The sequence below is a fragment of the Arachis hypogaea genome, chromosome 3 (genome assembly GCF_003086295.3).
Source record: "Arachis hypogaea cultivar Tifrunner chromosome 3, arahy.Tifrunner.gnm2.J5K5, whole genome shotgun sequence".
Taxonomy (NCBI): domain Eukaryota; kingdom Viridiplantae; phylum Streptophyta; class Magnoliopsida; order Fabales; family Fabaceae; genus Arachis; species Arachis hypogaea.
Genome location: NC_092038.1, coordinates 76,817,445 through 76,823,908, shown reverse-complemented (window position 1 = coordinate 76,823,908; position 6,464 = coordinate 76,817,445). Strand labels below are relative to the sequence as shown.

General features: G+C 41.9%; 1 non-coding gene across 1 annotated transcript; it reads left to right on the top strand.

The window, feature by feature from the left end:
- Nucleotides 1-5,785: 5,785 nt before the first annotated feature.
- On the top strand, nucleotides 5,786-5,892 carry LOC112793709 (small nucleolar RNA R71). The gene has a single exon (XR_003198408.1). It is a non-coding gene; the product is annotated as a small nucleolar RNA R71 (small nucleolar RNA).
- Nucleotides 5,893-6,464: the final 572 nt, after the last annotated feature.

Genomic DNA, 6,464 nt, shown 5'->3' with positions numbered 1-6,464 from the left:
TAGATGTTTTTGGAATTCATTGCATATTCTCTTCTTTTTTATCTTGTTTGATTTTCAGTTGCTTGAGGACAAGCAACAATTTAAGTTTGGTGTTGTGATGAGCGGATAATTTATACGCTTTTTGGCATTGTTTTTAGTATGTTTTTAGTATGATCTAGTTAGTTTTTAGTATATTTTTATTAGTTTTTAGTTAAAATTCACTTTTCTGGACTTTACTATGAGTTTGTGTGTTTTTCTGTGATTTCAGGTATTTTCTGGCTGAAATTGAGGGACCTGAGCAAAAATCTGATTCAGAGACTAAAAAGGACTGCAGATGCTGTTGGATTCTGACCTCCCTGCACTCGAAGTGGATTTTCTGGAGCTACAGAAGCCCAATTGGCGCGCTCTCAACGGCGTTGGAAAGTAGACATCCTGGGCTTTCCAGCAATATATGATAGTCCATACTTTGCCCAAGATTTGATGGCCCAAACCGGCGTTCAAAGTCACCCTCAGAAATTCCAGCGTTAAACGCCGGAACTGGCACCAAAATGGGAGTTAAACGCCCAAACTGGCATAAAAGCTGGCGTTTAACTCCAAGAAGAGTCTCTACACGAAAATGCTTCATTGCTCAGCCCAAGCACACACCAAGTGGGCCCGGAAGTAGATTTTTATGTCATTTACTCATCTCTGTACACCCTAGGCTACTAGTTTTCTATAAGTAGGACCTTTTACTATTGTATTAGAGATCTTTCAATCTTTGGATCTTTTGATCATGTTTTGATGATTGAACCCTCATTGGGAGGCTGGCCATTCGGCCATGCCTAGACCTTGTTCTTATGTATTTTCAACGGTGGAGTTTCTACACACCATAGATTAAGGTGTGGAGCTCTGCTGTACCTCGAGTATTAATGCAATTACTATTGTTCTTCTATTCAATTCCGCTTGTTCTTGTTCTAAGATATCACTTGTTCTTCAACTTGATGAATGTGATGATCCGTGACACTCATTATCATTCTCACCTATGAACGTGTGACTGACAACCACCTCCGTTCTACCTTCGATTGGGTGAATATCTCTTGGATTCCTGATACACGATGCATGGTTGATCGCCTAACAACCGAGTGCTCGCCTGACAAACGAGCCAGCCATTCCGTGAGATCAGAGTCTTCGTGGTATAGGCTAGAACTGATGGCGGCATTCAAGAGAATCCAGAAGGTCTAACCTTGTCTGTGGTATTCTGAGTAGGATTCAATGATTGAATGACTGTGACGTGCTTCAAACTCCTGAAGGCGTGGCGTTAGTGACAGACGCAAAAGAATCACTGGATTCTATTCCGGCCTGATCGAGAACCGACAGATGGATAGCCGTGCCGTGACAGGGTGCGTTGAACATTTCCACTGAGAGGATGGGAGGTAGCCACTAACAACGGTGAAACCCTTGCTTAAGCTTGCCATGGAAAGGAGTAAGAAGGATTGGATGAAGACAGTAGGAAAGCAGAGAGACGGAAGGGACAGCATCTTCATACGCTTATCTGAAATTCCTACCAATGAATTACATAAGTATCTCTATCTTTATCTTTATAGTTTTATTCGTATATCACCATACCCATTTGAGTTTGCCTGACTGAGATTTACAAGGTGACCATAGCTTGCTTCATACCAACAATCTCTGTGGGATCGACCCTTACTCGCGTAAGGTTTATTACTTGGACGACCCAGTACACTTGCTGGTTAGTTGTGCGAAGTTGTGTTTATGCCATGGTATTGAACACCAAGTTTTTGGTTTCATCACCGGGGATTAATTGAGTTGTGAAAAGTATTGATCACAATTTCGTGCACCAGGCGTGTTCCTCTATTCGGGCCCTTTCTTTGGGCTTTCCTGTGACTTGGCCGAGCTCTTTGAGAAGAGGTCGGGTTGTCCTGACCTGAAGAGGTCGGTCGCTTTGTCTGTAGAACATCTCGGGTTGGATAGCTCGACCCAGGGTATGAACAGAAATGTAATCCACAACTAAGAATATATAAAAATAACCATTAGAATTTGGAAATAGACCCATGAAGTCAATGCCCCAAACATCAAAAATTTCACAGAAAAGCATAATTTGTTGAGGCATCTCATCCCTCCTAGATATATTACCAAATTTTTGGCATGGGAGAGAAGGTTTACAAAACTCAGCAGCGTCCCTAAAAAGAGTAGGCCACCAGAATCCACAGTCTAAGATCTTTCTAGCTGTTCTTTGAGGGCCAAAATGTCCTCCACTCTCAGATGAGTGACAGGCCTCTAAAATGGACTGAAATTCTGATTGAGGCATACAACATCTAATTACCTGATCAGCGCCACATCTCCATAAATATGGGTCATCCCATATATAATATTTAGACTCGCTTTCCAGCTTGTCTCTTTGATGCTTAGAAAAGTGTGAAGGAAATGTGTGGCTAACTAGATAATTAGCTATAGGTACGTACCAAGGGACTACCTCAGATACTGCTTGCAGGTTATCAAATAGAAAATTATCATCTATAGGAGTAGAATCATCCTTAATGTGCTCAAGGCGACTCAAGTGGTCTGCCACTAGATTCTGGTTACCACTCCTATCCTTTATTTCTAAATCAAATTCTTGTAATAGCAGTATCCAAATAGATACTTTAAAGCTGCATGGTCCGAATACACTACTACTCTAGTACCAAGTAAATAAGCTCAGAATTTATCCAGAGCAAAAACAATAGCAAGAAGCTCTTTCTCAGTACTAGTATAATTGGACTGGGCAGTGTCTAAAGTCTTAGATGCATAAGCAATAACAAAAGGATCCTTACCTTCACGCTGAGCCAGCGCTGCTCCTACTGCATGGTTGGAAGCATCGCACATGATTTCAAATGGCTGGCTCTAGTCTGGTCCTCTCACAATTGGAGCTTGAGTCAGGTCGTTCTTCAGCTTATCAAATGCTTGTTTGCAATCCTCACTGAACTCGAACTCAATATCCTTCTGCAGTAATCTGGATAAGGGAAGTGCTACCTTACTAAAGTCCTTAATAAATCTCCTGTAAAAGTCTACATGGCCAAGGGACGAACGGACTTCCCTCACAGAGGAGGGGTAAGGTAAACTAGAAATAACATTCACCTTTGCTGGGTCTACAGAAATGCCATTATTAGATACAACATGTCCTAGTACAATCCCTTGTTTTACCATAAAGTGACATTTTTCAAAATTTAATACAAGGTTTGTATTGACACATCTATCTAATACTCTAGATAATCCATCTAAGAAAAGGCTAAAAGAATCACGCTAAAATCATCCATAAAAACCTCCATATAGTCCTCAATAAGATCAGAGAAAAGACTCATCATGCACCTCTGAAAAGTAGCTGGTGCATTGCACAAGCCAAAGGGCATTCTCTTGTAAGCATAAGTCCCAAAAGGACATGTAATAGTGGTCATTTCTTGATCCTCAGGAGCTATATGAATCTGGAAATAACCTGTGTAACCATCTAAAAAGCAATAATGTGATTTACCGGACAGGCGATCCAGCATTTGATCAATGAATAGAAGTGGGTAGTGATCCTTACGGGTGGCTTGGTTGAGACGCCTGTAATCAATGTAGACTCTCCAAGCGTTCTGTACTCTGGTTGCTATGAGCTCTCCATGCTCATTCTTCACTGTAGTGACTCCAGACTTCTTGGGCACCACTTGTACTGGGCTAACCCATTCACTGTCTAAAATGGGATAGATGATACCTGCTTCCAATAGTCTGGTCACTTCCTTTTTGATAACTTCCAAGATAGTGGGATTTAGTCTTCTTTGGGGTTGACGGATAGGTCTTGCTCCCTCTTCTAAAAATATTATGTGCTTACATACTTGAGGGTTGATGCCTACTATGTCTGCCAAACTCCACCCAGTTGCCTTCTTATGCCTCCTCAGCACATCAAGTAACTGCTCTTCTTGTTGAGAAGTGAGTTCCCTTGCAATGATAACTGGAAACTTCTGCTCATCTTCAAGATAAGTATATTTGAGATGTGGAGGGAGGGGTTTCAACTTTAACGTCTGATCATGGACAGGCTCTGGATTGTCTGGAGCTTGTGAAAATGCCGAAGTGCCCTTATTGTCAGTTAAGAGGGTCCCCACACTCGGACCTTGTCCTGTGTACCTTTCTTCCAACTCTTCCTGGTGAATTTCAGCTACAGTTTCATCTATGACATCACACTGAAAGATAGAATGATCTTCTGGAGGGTTGTTTATGACTCCATTCAGATTGAAGATTACCATTCGGCCATTTATTTCAAAAGAGTATGTTCCTGAAAAAGCATCCAATTTGAATTTTGATGTCTTCAGGAATGGTCTTCCAAGTAAGATTGATGATGGTTTATCTGAGTCATTATGGGGCATCTCCAAGATATAAAAATCAGTGGGGAATGTGAGCCCTTTAATGTTCACTAAAACATCTTCAGCCCTTTAATGTGAGCCCTTTAATGGGTCACTACACTTTTCAGGTAATCTTCCCATTAAAGCAGATATGGAACTACCTAAAGGAATAATTTCTAATTCATTAATTTTGTCTTTATGTATACATAAATCTTTTAGAAACTTTGCATATTTAGGTACCTGTTGAATAACATCAAAAAGAGGAACAGTTACCTCAACCTTTTTGAATATTTCTACCATTTTGGGATCGGGTTCCAGCTGCTTCCTGGGCTTCCTTGCAAGTTGTGGAAATGGAATGGGAGTGGTGTTTTATGCAGTGTCTGCACCTTTTGGTGCTTCCTCCTGTGGTTGAGCTTCTTCTTCTTCAGCTATGTCCTATATGTCCTCTTCCTCTTCAACATCTTCTATTTCTACCACCTCTTCAGCTGAGGCGTGTTCTGGTGGGCTTGGCTCCTCCGGATTCCTCTCTTGCAGTGTGGTTCCAGACCTTAGGGTGATGGCATTAATGCCCCCCTTTGGATTGGGTAATGGTTGAGAGGGGATTCCAGTGGAGCTTGAAAGTTGGTTACTAGAATTTTGCATTGATCCAATCTTTTGAAACAAGAGCTTGCAAAGTAGAGGTCAGACCATTCAGACTGGCATTAATGCTATTCATAATGTTATTTTCCATGGTCTATTGTCTCCGCTCAAAAGATTGTAGTAACTCTTCATTAGGAGATGAAAAAGGATGAGTAATTTGAGAGGTCTGCTGTTGGGTATTCTGTGGTCCTTGGAATTACCTCAGGTGAGGTGCTCTGTAAGGTTGATTCTGCTGCCTGTTGTTGTTATTATTCCACCTCTGATATCCCTGATTATCTCTGCCTCTTCTGTTATTGTTGTCCCTCCAATTCTGGTTAGAATTGTCCTGCCATCCATAGTTATGATTTCCACCTTGATTGTACCCTTGGTTGGGGCGGTCATAGAAGTTATGAGTGGATGCCACCATGTTGTCTTCCTGTTGGAGCTGCGGGCATTCATCGGTATAATGGCTATAATCAGCACAGACTCCGCAAACTCTCTGTGGGACTAACTGTTGGCTTTGCTGTGGTGGAGGAGGTTGAGCTTGCTGAACTTGTTGTTGATTCAATTGCATCTGCTTCAGCAAGTTGGTCATTTCACAGATACTCTGAGCTAGAGCAGCAGTCTCTCTACTAGAGGATACTTCTGCAATGGCTTTTGAACGACCTTATTTCTGCCTGTGGTTCCTAGTAGATTCAGCTAAGTCACTGATCAATTGCCATGCCTCATCAGTGGTCTTGTACTTCTTCATAGACCCATTGCTAGAACTTTCCAATGTGGTCTTATCTTAGGGCCTCATGCCCTGTGTGATATAACTGAGTAACACTATCTTGTAAATCCTGTGGTGGGGGCATGCTTCCAGAAGATTATTGAAGCGCTCCCAGTATTCAAAGAGAGTCTCGTTGTCATCCTGAACAATCGTAGAAATGTCTTTCCTTAGTTTATCAGTAACTTCAGATGGAAAGAATTTTTCCAAAAATTCTTTTCTGAGTGTATCCCAGTTGGATACATTTGCTTAGGGTTGAGTGTAGTACCACTCTCTTGCCTTTCCCTCTAGAGAAAATGAGAAGGCTTTCAACAGAATGGAGATTTCATCAATGCCATCACGCTTAATAGTAGAACAAGCAGTCTGGAAATCCCTAAGATGCTTGATAGCCTCTTGAGCAGGTAAGCCATGAAACTTGGGCATCAAGTTGAGTAGTGAAGACTTTATTTCAAAATCTACAGCTACTGCTGGGTGGTGTGCCTAGAATGGTTGGAGCATAAAATCAGGGGCTCCTTCCTCCTGGATAGTGACTCTTCTGGGCGCTACCATGTCACCTGCACGTAAATGAACTGGATCAGTAGAGAGGGAGCTTATTTCTTCCTTAGATGACGGTTCAGGTTCGTCCTCAAAGAGGAGTCGCCGACGCCGAGCTTGCCTTATATGTGAAAGAGTTCTTTCAATTTCAGGGTCAAATACTGGCAAGCTTGGAGCAGGAAGTGAACACGTCATTTAACGAAAGAGACGTACAG